General features: G+C 44.6%; 1 protein-coding gene across 1 annotated transcript in view; it reads right to left on the bottom strand.

Moving 5' to 3' along the window:
* The window catches only part of HERC1 (HECT and RLD domain containing E3 ubiquitin protein ligase family member 1), a 736,289-nt gene extending 735,709 nt beyond the window's left edge, over positions 1-580 (bottom strand). Inside the window, exon 1 of the mRNA XM_030188195.1 lies at positions 506-580. The gene's annotated coding sequence lies outside the window, so the exon portion shown is untranslated. The remainder of the gene's footprint in view (positions 1-505) is intronic.
* Between the last annotated feature and the right edge of the window lie 12,317 nt (positions 581-12,897).

Genomic DNA, 12,897 nt, shown 5'->3' with positions numbered 1-12,897 from the left:
CATTTGACTTTTGCTTTCTCCTGTGGTGAGATCACCCTCTGTGGGTGTTGGCTTCGTAGGAAGACCATCAGATCAGGCATGCCCAATCTTAAGAGTGTCCTCCCCACCCTCCTCCATACGTTTTCCATTCACCCTGAACTAAATGCACTAAGTGACAACAAAAAACGGTCACTTGTAACCACAGCGTGTTTGCCCGCCCTAAATTATAGACACTATCAAAGGTTACTGATACGGGAGAATACAGATACATCTTCTTCGGGCTACACAGCATATGCTGGCAGGTATCCTGCAGCTGGCTGTGCTACTAATACACAGCACCCACGGTACTAGCAGACTGAGGAATGAGAAAGGTAAGTCCATGCGCAGAACCGAGGGCGACCAGAGGCCTCCCACGTCTCCTCCAGCCCCTGAAAGGACCCATCACTGGGGGAAAAAAAAAAAAAACAAAGACAGCGCCCGACACTCTCCCTCGGTATGGGCCCCGGTTACTAACACTGCCATTTACCGTTGCTGGTACCCTGAGGACGAGCGGTGATAGCTGCGGCGCTTCTTCTTTTATTTCCCTGCAGCGGCGGCTTGTCAAAAGAGAACGGGATGGAAATAATGTGAGGTGACGTCACAGGTAATTCTCGCGAGCGGAGCGAAATCTCGCGAGCTCCGACCGCGACAACTGGTGCGCTGCCTGGAGACCAAGAAGTGCTGTGCTGGGATAGGATGGCGGAAGGGGGCGGGATTGACGTATACGTCGGGGGCGAACGAACCCGAAGTGGGAAGGGATAGGGATTAAGGCGTTAAGGAAAATGTTTACGTTTGCTGTGTTGAGGGAATTTTGCGCGGTAGTAGGGATTTTTTTCGCTGTGTTGGTATTGTTTCTTAATTCCTTAACTTTAATAATTTAAGTAGGTATTTAGGATATGGATATTTCTCTCCCTTTCAGGTGTTGGCATATGTTGCAGGTCCACAAGGGTATCCCATGCCTTAGGCAAACTTTTCAGCCGTGCATACCCGCCACCACCCCCACTCGGGGCAGCTCAGGACCCCACCACCTAGTTCTTCATCGCCCCTTTCCGACCAAGAATGTGTTCAGCATCTTTTCTTCCCCTTTCTTCTTCTCACCCCTCCCACCCGTGACCCATCGTAGCTAGCATGTCTCTTCTTAACCTTCCTACCTTACTCCTCCTCCTCCTCCCCCTCCTCCCCCCATGGCCAGCGGGAAAAGGAAAAAACCGGATTCACCGGATCTTCCGAGTATCACCTTAAATGATTATTTAAGCGACCCACACCAGTGGCCACCAGTATATCTTCTCCCAACCCTCAGGTCTCCCGAATCTCATCTGTCGCCTCTCTGCTACCATCAGAGCCAACTTACTTCTGAACTCTGCTGTCTGCATGAGTTTAGGCGCACAGGATTTTAAAGCATAGGCCGGCGCATAATTTCTGCCTCCCACCCCTCTTCCCTATGCAAACTTCCTGTTCAAGGGATCTTATACTTAAAAGCCCTGTGCTGTGCTTAGCTGAGAACAGCATTAATGTCCTGCACTACTGCCCGTCAAATTCTGCAGTGCTAGGTGGATGTCCAGGCTAACAAAAAATAACGAACCATGTCAAACGATAAAAACAGAAATTTTCCCAAGGCCAAAATAAATTATCTATTTATTTATTTATAGCATTTATACCCCACTCTTTCCCGCTCGATAGCAGGTTCAGTGCGGCTTACAAGGTATGGTACAGAGTATCACAGAGATAATACAAAGTATGGTACAAAGTATCACAGAGATAACCCAGCAGCCAAATAGGAGTAGTTAGATTCCTACTGTAGTTCCTTATGACTCTGGGCAAGTCACTTAACCCTCCATTGCCCTCGGTACAACATAAGTACCCTAATATAATATGTAAACCACTTTCATCCGTGTCCGCAATAATTTAATGGTACATTAAAAACAAATTCCGGTCAGCTCGCTCGCTCTCTTTGTGTTCGAGCCACAGCACTGCAGGCAAGGAAGGAACAGAAGTTGGAACACTGTGGTGCGCACATGTAAGACTTGTCTCTGATTCACTGGCACTGTGTGCTGAGAAGTCGCCACCAGTAGGTCAGGTGACATCTGATGCTTGTGCCTGTGTCAGAGCTGAGGTCTGCGCATCAGCCTGGGAGCAAAGAGGATTAATAGTAACATAGTAAGTGACAGCAGATAAAAACTTGAACAGTCCAGTCTGCCCAATAGTCATGCTCATTATCAATTTATAATTAAATCAACAATGAGCATAATGTGATATATACTTGATTATGGCCTGTTTTTTGGCATTTCTGGGAGATAGACCATAGAAGTCCACCCAGCCCTATCCTCATGTTCCAACTGCTGGAGCTGTCGTCAAAGCCCACTCCGACCTATTTGTCTTCTCATTTGTGGGGAAAAAGACCATAAAAGGCTGTCCAGCACTGTTCTCATGTTCTAGCTACTAAAGTTGCTGTCTAAGCCGTTTCCAGCCCATCCTAAACCAGACTGCCTTATATGAGACACAGAACATACAAGTCTGCCCAGTATCGGCCCTAGTTCATCACAGCCAGAGTCACCATCTAAACGTCACTCAACACATCCACACACATGCAGCCATTTAAGTTTAGGTTTTTTATAACTTCCATTTTCTAATTAGAGATCCTGTGTGTTCATCCGCATCTGTGCTGTTAAAGCAAGGAGGAGGAAGAGACTGCACTCAAAGAATTTGGTACTCAGTAAGTGAGAGGCTGGTGCAAGTGTAGCATACACAGGAACCCCACAGGACTTGTTTCCGTCCGCACAAGAACCCCACAGGAACGGCTTCCATCCCCATGGGAACCCCGCAGGAAGAGCTTTCATCCCCACGGGAACCCTTCAGAACTGCTTCTGTCCCTGCAGGAAGCCCACGGGTTTCACAGGATTCCCGCGAACCCCATTCCCGTGCAAGTCTCTACTTCACATCCTCCTGATCCCCTCACTCTGACATCAAGTCCCGCCCACCATAGCAAAAGCCTGCCTCTCCAGAGCCCTATCATCTTCCCTTCCCCTACAGGACTTACTCAGAGACTCCATTAGTTTGGAGGGTTCTGGACACCTGGCTCGGCACCGATGACCTCTAGTGGGACTGCTAGGGTAGTACATTTCTTTATATGGAAGGATGCCTCCTAACAGTAGCACTGCAACACTACCGTTAACGGCAACATTTTGGATGACATTGCTGATCTGGGCAGCAGCGGTGGGTGACTTCTGTTGTGCAGAACCACCTGAATTACCAGTGGAGCCCCCAGAAAAATCCATGGGAGGGGGTGGAGGGAGGATAAGGCTCTGGAGAGCTGGGTTTTGCTATTGAGGGAGGGGGGCATGATACCAAATATGGGATTGGAAGGAGGATCTAAAGAAACGTGGCTTGAAAAGGCCATGAGGGGAAGAGGAGGGCGAGGTAGTATTACCCGAATTTATAGAGCTCTGCTGCTCCTCTCGTCACCACAAGACGATTATACTGGGAGATGGGGGGGGGGGCACTCCAGACTAGATTTTCTCCAGGTTGGTGGGCGGGTAGTTATAGGTACTTGCTTAACCCCTCCATCGCCCAGACCTCAATAGAGAGCGGTTATAAAATACTATACTGGTGGTATTATACCCCAGGCAGGTTGCATAAAATGTATCCCCAGGCCTCTATGGACTGTTGGAGAGAATGTGGAGGGCATGGAACCTTTATGCATATCTGGTGGGAATGCCCAAAGATACAAGCTTACTGGACTGAGATCACTGAGTTAGTGGGGAAAGTAGTGCAGATGCAATACCCCCGTCAGGCAGATACATTTCTACTACACTCTAGGCCTCCGAAAAGCCGGAAATATGGACATAAGCTAGCAATCCAATTTTTTGTGGCGGCAAAGATGGCATTGGCAAAGGCCTGGAAAAAATAGCAGTGCCCACCATGAAAGAGGTGTTAACTAGAGTAGATTACCTACACCTGATGTCGAGATTGACAGCTGTTAGGTCAACTACACATATACCAGAAAATGTGGCAACCATATGAGAATGTAAAAAGTAAACTGTTGTAAACTACGACAATGTGAGGTGGGGGGGGGAGAGGGGGGGAAGTTAATGGGGGGGGAAGGTTAGATAGGGGTATAAAGTTTTGTTGATAGAAATTTATCATTGATGTGAAATGTAAGCAAAGGTTGCTGTCTTTGATGTTGTTGATCGAAGTTTGAAGAATTGTTATAATAAAATAAAAATAATTTGAAAAAAAAGGAAGGATCTAAAGTTGGGGAGGGGGATTTGACAGAGGAGATCGAGAGGGATTTTTGATGTTGAGGTGTGATCCAGAGGGTGATCTGGTCAGGGGGTTTTCATGTTGAGGGCAGAGTTGTGGTGCAGGAGTGTGACTAGAAGGATTAGATTGGGAGAGGATGTACTGCCAGGTGAATTCCTTGCGACACATTACATGCAGTGCCTGTGCAATAACTTTCTACCCTGTGCAGTAAATGCAGGCCAAAGACTTTCCATTTACCACTCGTTCATTTTTGCAAAACTTAAAAGCACCCCAACTCTCCCATAAGAACTACATGATTCATAAAAATAGTAAAATCAATTGCTTAATTGAGACCATAAGGGTGCAGAGCAATGTTCCCTCTAAGCAGAAGACATGAGCGATTTCTCATGCATTTGAGGAGCGTTGCTCACAAAAAATGTTTCTTTTTTGCTGTATACAGAAATGCATTGCTAATACTGACGCTCAAAAATTGTTGTTTTTTGTTGCTCACTCAAAAATAAATGTGCACACCTGTCCACTCCTTAGAGGAAACATTGGTGCAAAGTATTCAAATTGCAGCCTTGTCAATATTTCCTCCATGCCAAGATGTCTTCTCAACACGTGTGCTACACAACTTTAAGATCTTCAAAAACATGTCTCTTTTCTACAAGTGTGCTACTGTTTAATTTAATATTGACAGAAATGCCTGCCGGTGAAACACATCAGTCTCAATCATTTATTTACAGAACATACGTCTTCCACATCTATGATGACCAATAATAGAGGAGCTTGTCTCTAAGTGCAGGAGAACAGAGGGGACCAATATATCTCTCATGTGTGCCACCAGTAACCGCTTTTCCTGGAAAATCTCCAGATTCTGGACAACATGCCAATGCCTTTGTTATAATTTTCTTAATATCAGTGGTCAAATGTGAGAATCTAAGGGTGCACACAAGCTTAGCATGACCAGATTGTACCACTTGGGTCTTATACAATAGATGTACCCATTATGTATTTCTGGCTGTATGCTATACCTTATTCACACAATTCTCAGAATAACCTTTTCACAGTTTTTATGATTTAGAAGTCTTTGTTGAATGTAAAAATCAGACATTTATTTTGTTTCAAACATTTTTGTTGCATGGCTACCCTAAGAATATGCTTAAGCAGTCCTGTAAATTACCTTGGCCAACAACTGTGGTTGCTGGCTTCAACATCACGATGATCCCCTACAGACTAACTGATGGTGTGTAATTTTCTGTATTCCCCATTGCCGTCAAATTGTTAGCATTCATTAAAAAGCATTGTAGAGTTGTCTGTGCATTCTTGTTTTGTGGATAAGAAGCCTTTAATTGCATTTTGCAGGGTTAGGTATTTGAAAGAAATACTGAACCTTGCTGTTTTTCATTCTACTTTCCACAGATAGGGAGGACATTCAAGTGGTGGAAAATGTACGTTTTGTGGCATAGTGCTACAACACAACATCCATATGAATGGTTAAAGTATGTTGATATGTATTAAAATTTAATATTCCGCTTAACTTATACATGGATTACAATACGTATAAAACAGGTGAATAAAAGAAAAAAGTAAATTAAAATCTAATAAAAGGAACTCCATTGTTTTGATAGAAAGACCTAAACACACTCTCACAAGAGAATCATTCAAATTCATCCCATTCCATTACAAATTGTGTTCTGCAGATAAGTTAGTGTATAATGCTATTTAACATCTAGTTCAATATCAGTATGAAAGGCTTCCTTAAAAAAGAAAGTCTTCAACCAAATTTTAATTTGGGAGATGATTCCATAGAAATGGTGCCAAATAAAAAAAAGTCTTTAGATCGGGTCGGTTTCCATCTTAAGTAACATACTATCTGTCAGTCTTCATATGTAGTGTATGTCGTGGTGCCCATGTGATAATATCTACATAGGAAAGACCACGCAGCAGTTATGGACACATTTTGCAGAACATAATAAACATTGCTTGAAAAAAGTTAAGTTGGAAGCAGCTTAAGACCCCCATTGTATGGAGTATCAACATGGTTCCCCATTCTGCAGTGAGCTGTATTGGACATGCCTCCTGATTGATAACATAGGGATGATTAGGGCAAGGATCTTTGACAGCCTGAACAGAAAAGGATGTTAGATTAAGATCTCTTGAACCTGATGGATGTACCCCTGGATTTTATATATGCTGCTCTAAGTTGTGCGCTGAAATTTGGGCACACTGCCAAGATATGCACGCAACTTAGCTTAACGAGCCATTAACAATCGGTAATTATGGAGCTTCAGTAAAATTATAACTTGATTCTTTAAAACTTCTCTTTATTGGGTATAACCAATAAAGAATAAATAACCAAAACAGTCATACAGAAGGAAATAGCAAAGCATGAACATGAGCATATACAAGATCATTGTCAGGAAAAAGAGACCCCAGATCGCAATGTGCTCTTATCTGTGAGCTGGGGAAAAAAAGACACTAAAACTGAATTCATAGACATTCACAAATTGAAAAGACAGAGCATATCCAACAAATTTTATAATATTTCAACCCTCCACAGATCCCACACCCCCTACCCTCCCTCCCCAACATACAAAGCCAAAAAAACCTAGAACCAAACAGTAACCAAGAATGTAGCCCATACATTTCGTCATGTCAAGGAACAGGAAGCACCAAGTTCAGCAAGTAACAGTTGGATAATAATGTGTAAAGTAAAGCAAAATGAGAGACTGTGATAATGAATGAATGGTCTCTGCCAGGTAGATACCCACAATCAATTCAACAACTAGCTTATTTGTTTATGTAAGAAGGTGCACCAATAATCCTCCAAATTGATTGAAAGATATCCCATCTTTTAGCATCCCCATTGCCTGCAATTTTCTGCTCTAGAAGAGCTACATCAAATAAGAGGGCCTTCCAGTACATCCGCTGCAGGGCATTTGGGGTTCTCTAACACACTGATTGCTTTCTTTGCTATGAGCATTGCTTTTGTAAACAAAAAAATGTCCATCAGACAAAGATAATAAGCCAGCCCAGTCATGGAACGAAAAGTAAATGGGTTGGAAAGGGAAATGGGACTTGATATACTGCCTTTCTGAGGTTTTTGCAACTACATTCAAAGTGGTTTACATATATTCAGGTACTTATTTTGTACCAGGAGCAATGAAGGGTTAAGTGACTTGCCCAGAGTCACAAGGAGCTGCAGTGGGAATCAAACTCAGTTCCCTAGGATCAAAGTTCTCTGCACTAACCACGAGGCTACTCCTCCACTTAGACTGTGAAAGTACATATGCGCATATGTTGTACCTGCTTCATAAAGGCAACATATGCACCTATGCATCTTTATCAAAACCCAAGGCTGCCACACAAAGTTACACTGCTCCGAGGCAGAATAACTGTGTGGGTATGTGCTGGTAAGAATCGCTGTGCATGCAGGTAATTTGTAAGATATATGTGTAAATGTTAATTTCACTTCTGCTCCACCCTTGGCAATACCTACAAATACATTGCATAAAAGTAGATGATTCCTAAGAATAGGTGAGAGGGAGAGCTCTGCACAGATTCCCTAAGCCATCTTTAAAAAAACAGCCTATCACTGGATGTGCATATGAGATGGAAAAATTGACTGCGACAATCAGGATGATGATGATGGCGGCAAGATTTAGGGGGTCACAAGGAGCTGCAGTGGGAATTGAACTCAGTTCCCCAGGCTCAAAGTCCACTGCACTAACCACTAGGGCACTCCTGGATAAGGTAACTCAAAAAGTCCTGTAATAATTCCCGAACCCAGATCCAAAACTTTACCTATACCATAAGGCATGACCACAGCATATGCCCCAAACTGGCTTTTTCTTCCCCACATTTCAGACAACTGCCATCTTTGGAGAATCCTGCTTTGTGTGCTTTCCAGGGGGTTATGTATGCCCTAAAGATAAATTTATATTCCTTCTCACAGTGTTACGTATTATCAGAGATTCTGGTCAGCCTGTCAAACAAGCCCTGAGAAAGCTCAGGCGAAACCGTGCAGCCTAATTCCAAACATGGGCCTGTGTAATAGGGCTAGTATTAACCCAGGGAGAAGTTCAAATAAATATATGACGTGGAGGGGTATAATCGAACAGGGCGCCCAAGTTTTCCTGAGGGCGTCCTCACAGGACGTCCCCACGAAGGGGCGGGGAAACCCGTATTATCGAAACAAGATGGGCGGCCATCTTTCATTTCGATAATATGGTTGGGGACGCCCAAATCTCAACATTTAGGTCGACCTTAGAGATGGTCGTCCCCTATTTTCAGCGATAATGGAAACCAAGGACGCCCATCTCAGAAACGGCCAAATCCAAGCCCTTTGGTCATGGGAGGAGCCAGCATTCATAGTGCACTTGTTACATGAAATATTATGAGAAGTTCTTAATATCCATTAAAATGTTAAAAAATGTCACAGTTCTAATATGATGTTAAGAACAGGGGGAAATTGCTCCAAGTACAGCACTGAGTTTTAAGGCGATCTTGCTTTAATCTGCATAACAAGTTTTAAAAACATGTGCACAGGACATAACAAACAACCATATGTTTAAATTCAAAAGTTTTATTTATAATACAAAATTAGTTATGCTACAAGCAAGAGCTACCTTAGGGATCTTAGAACAGAAGAATTTGTGCTTAGGAAACAACACAACAGACTTAAATCACAAGTTACTTATAAGTCCATGTTATGGCAGCTGAGAGAGAAAACGTCTTTTGGAAAAGTTCTATTATTCAGCTGAGTGATGAGCCAAGTGGCAGAGGTATAGCAGGAGGCTGGACATCCTCACAGCTTCTGCAGAGATGGATCTGAGTCGCAGTTGAAGAGAAGAATATGCGTTGTGTGGAACACTTCTTCCTTTTATATTCTTAGTTTGCAGGGAGAAATGAGTGCAAGCCCTGGATCATTTGCTTCCTGGTTTGTACTGGACTCTGGGTATTTGCAAAGCATTATGGTCCTGGTTTCATTGGTTGGTGTGTAGTTGTAACATGATAAGTCCTTATCTTCTGCACATGTGTGCTGGGCAGTGGCGTAGCCAGACTGCCAATTTTGGGTGGGCCTGAACCCAAAGTGGGTGGGCACAAAATTTTCTCTCTACCCCCCCCCCCCCCCCCCCCCCCAGCAAAATGTAGTCACACTCAGATGCATTTGTCACACAGGGTAAAGTGCTGCTTTTCAGTGCATCTGATTTCAGACAATTTATTTAATACTACTACTACTACTACTACTATTTAGCATTTCTATAGCGCTACAAGGCATACGCAGCGCTGCACAAACATAGAAGAAAGACAGTCCCTGCTCAAAGAGCTTACAATCTAATAGACAAAAAATAAATAAAGTAAGCAAATCAAATCAATTAATGTGGACGGGAAGGAAGAGAGGAGGGTAGGTGGAGGCGAGTGGTTACGAGTCAAAAGCAATGTTAAAGAGGTGGGCTTTCAGTCTAGATTTAAAGGTGGCCAAGGATGGGGCAAGACGTAGGGGCTCAGGAAGTTTATTCCAGGCGTAGGGTGCAGCGAGACAGAAGGCGCGAAGTCTGGAGTTGGCAGTAGTGGAGAAGGGAACAGATAAGAAGGATTTATCCATGGAGCGGAGTGCACGGGAAGGGGTGTAGGCCTGGAACAGAACAAAAAAAAAGTGTCTAGGGGGCTGCAGTTGGATTCTAAACCCTGAACAGATTCTGCAGCACCGACTGCCCAAACTGACTGTCGCGCCGGGTGTCCTGCTCAAGGCAGTAGTGTGACGTGAATGTGTGGACTGAAGACCACATTGCAGCCTTGCAAATCTCTTCTATGGAGGCTGACTTTAAGTGAGCCACCGACGCAGCCATGGCTCTGACATTATGAGATATGACATGGCCCTCCAGAGTCAGTTCAGCTTGGGTATAAGCAAAGGAAATGTAATCTGCTAGCCAACTGGAGACTGTGTGTTTTCCGATGGAGACTTCCCTCCTGTTGGGAACAAAAGAAACAAACAACTGGGCGGTCTGAAGGGCTTTGTCCGCTACATGTAAAAGGCGAACGCTCTCTTACAGCCTAATCCTTTTCAGCGAGCTTTCAGAGGCCAAAACCTCCTGCCTCAGGTCAGTATAATGCTGTTACGGTATCCTCTCCTGACCTAAGGAAGGAAGTATTGGTCTCTGAAACTTTATTAACACCATATTACTTTATCCTAAATTAATAATAAAATTATTTTCTTTACCTTTGTTGTATGGCCATTTACTTTTTCTCATTGTGTTGCTCCCAGTCTCTAGATTCTGCTTTCCTTCGTTTTCGCTTAACTCTTCTGCCAGGGTTTCCTGGCCATTTGTCATTTTTCTCTCCTTTTTCTTTGCGTTCTTCAATATTTTTCTGCCTCTCTCTGTGTCCAGATTTAATTCATTCTTACTATCCATTCTTTAATTTCCTTCATCTACTTATGGCTTTTCATCTTTTTCTCACCCTTGTTCTCCCCATGTCCCTTCCTCTTATTCTCCAATCTTTCACTACTCCCCCTTTCCATGCAGCAGCTCTCCTCTTTCTCTCCCTATCCTTCCAGTGTCTCCCCTCTCTCTCTCTCCATCCTTCCAATAGTCTCCCCTCTTTCTTTCTGCATCCTTCCATCGTGTCACCTCTTTCTCCCTACCCTTCCATCCAGCGTCTTCCCTCTTTCTCTCCCCATCCTTCTACCCATCTACCTTTTCTCCTGATCCTTCCATCTATTGTCTCTCTCCCTCCTTCTAACCAGTGTCTATCTCTCTACCCTTTTCTGTTCAGTGTCCCTTCTCTCTCCACATCCTTCCAGTCTCTCCCCTTTTTCTCTGCATCCTTTCATCCATCTCCCCTCTTTCTCTGCCATCCTTCCATCTGTTTTCCCTCTTTCTCTGCCATCCTTCCGTTTTCCCTCTTTCTCTCCCCATCCTTCCGTTTTCCCTCTTTCTCTGCCATCCTCCCATCTGTTTTCCCTCTTTCTCTCCCCATCCTTCCATTTTCCCTCTTTCTCTGCCATCCTCCCATCTGTTTTCCCTCTTTCTCTCCCCATCCTTCCATTTTCCCTCTTTCTCTGCCATCCTCCCATCTGTTTTCCCTCTTTCTCTCCCCATCCTCCATTTTCCCTCTTTCTCTGCCATCCTCCCATCTGTTTTCCCTCTTTCTCTCCCCATCCTTCCATTTTCCCTCTTTCTCTGCCATCCTCCCATCTGTTTTCCCTCTTTCTCTCCCCATCCTCCGTTTTCCCTCTTTCTCTGCCATCCTCCCATCTGGTTTCCCTCTTTCTCTCCCCATCCTTCCATTTTCCCTCTTTCTTCCCATCCTGCCATCCATTTTCCCTCTCCCGATTCAGGCCCACCAGCCCCAGCTCCCATTGCCGGCCACTGCTGCTTTTCCTGATGAGCATCAGGGCCGGCGCTACAAAAAGAAGAAGCGCTTAGCTGACTGAGCTGAGCGCCAACGCAAACGACGACTCACTCGACGAGAAAAAATGTTTTTTTAAAAACGCGGCACCACAGGCAGCCTCGAAGCATTGGCTGCTGGCTCTGCAGGCTCCTCCCATCTCTTACATCACTGCCCCTGCTTCGCTCCAGGGGCAGTGACGTAAGAGACGGGCGGGCCTGAAGGAAAAGTGGGTGGGCGGGCCAGAGCTGAAATTGGGTGGGGCTGGGCCCACCCAGGCCCACCCATAGCTACGCCCCTGGTGCTGGGTCCTTTGTCTGTAGCCAGCAAGCAGGCAAAAAGTTTTTATGGCTTCCTGTTGGTTTATTGCAAGCATCCTAGCAGAGAGTTTATTGTAGTAGCTCCTAGGTCTGGTTTTCTGCTATCCCTCTTTGATCACAAAGCATCCTAGCAGATAGGTTATTGTAATAACTCCTAGGTCTGGTTTTCTGCTATCCATCTTTGATCCTTTGCTGTGTTGATATTTACACCCACAATGGTTTTGATCAGTAGTCTTTTGTTAGGGGGAGGAAGGGGGGAGATGAAAGCCAGACCATAAAGCCAGACCAGTTTCTCTGCTGCAGTCCTTTAAAACTGTATTTTTATATTGGTACCTGATTAAGCACAATTCTACATATTTCAATAATTCTGCTGCATATTTAATTCTGACAATTGAGCTGACATCATGTTACACACTGGTCCCCCTGACATGCCAGGACACCAACCGGGCACCCTAGGGGGCACTGCAGTGGACTTCAGAAAAAGCTCCCAGGTGCATAGCTCCCTTACCTTGTGGGTACAGTGGGTTCATAGTAGGTTTTGGAGGGCTCACATTTACCAGCACAAGTTTAACAGGTAGGGGGAGATGGGCCTGGGTCCGCCTGCCTGAAGTGCACTGCAGTACCCACTAAAACTGCTCCAGGGACCTGCATACTGCTGTCATGGAGCTGGGTATGATATTTGAGGCTGGCATAGAGGCTGGAAAAAATATTAAACATTTTTTTTAGGGTGGGAGGGGGTTAGTGACCACTGGGGGAGTAGGGGAAGGTTATCCCCGATTCTCTCCAGTGGTCATCTGGTCATTTAGGGCACATTTATGTGGCTTGATTGTTAAAAAAAAAAGGACCAAGTAAAGTCAGCCAAGTGTTCGTCAGGGACGCCCTTCTTTTTTCCATTATTGGCCGAGGATGCCCATGTGTTATGCAC

Source organism: Microcaecilia unicolor, chromosome 1, assembly GCF_901765095.1.
Source record: "Microcaecilia unicolor chromosome 1, aMicUni1.1, whole genome shotgun sequence".
Taxonomy (NCBI): Eukaryota; Metazoa; Chordata; class Amphibia; order Gymnophiona; family Siphonopidae; genus Microcaecilia; species Microcaecilia unicolor.
Note: the sequence above shows the minus strand (reverse complement) of the source record. Positions and strands in the feature narration are given on the sequence as shown.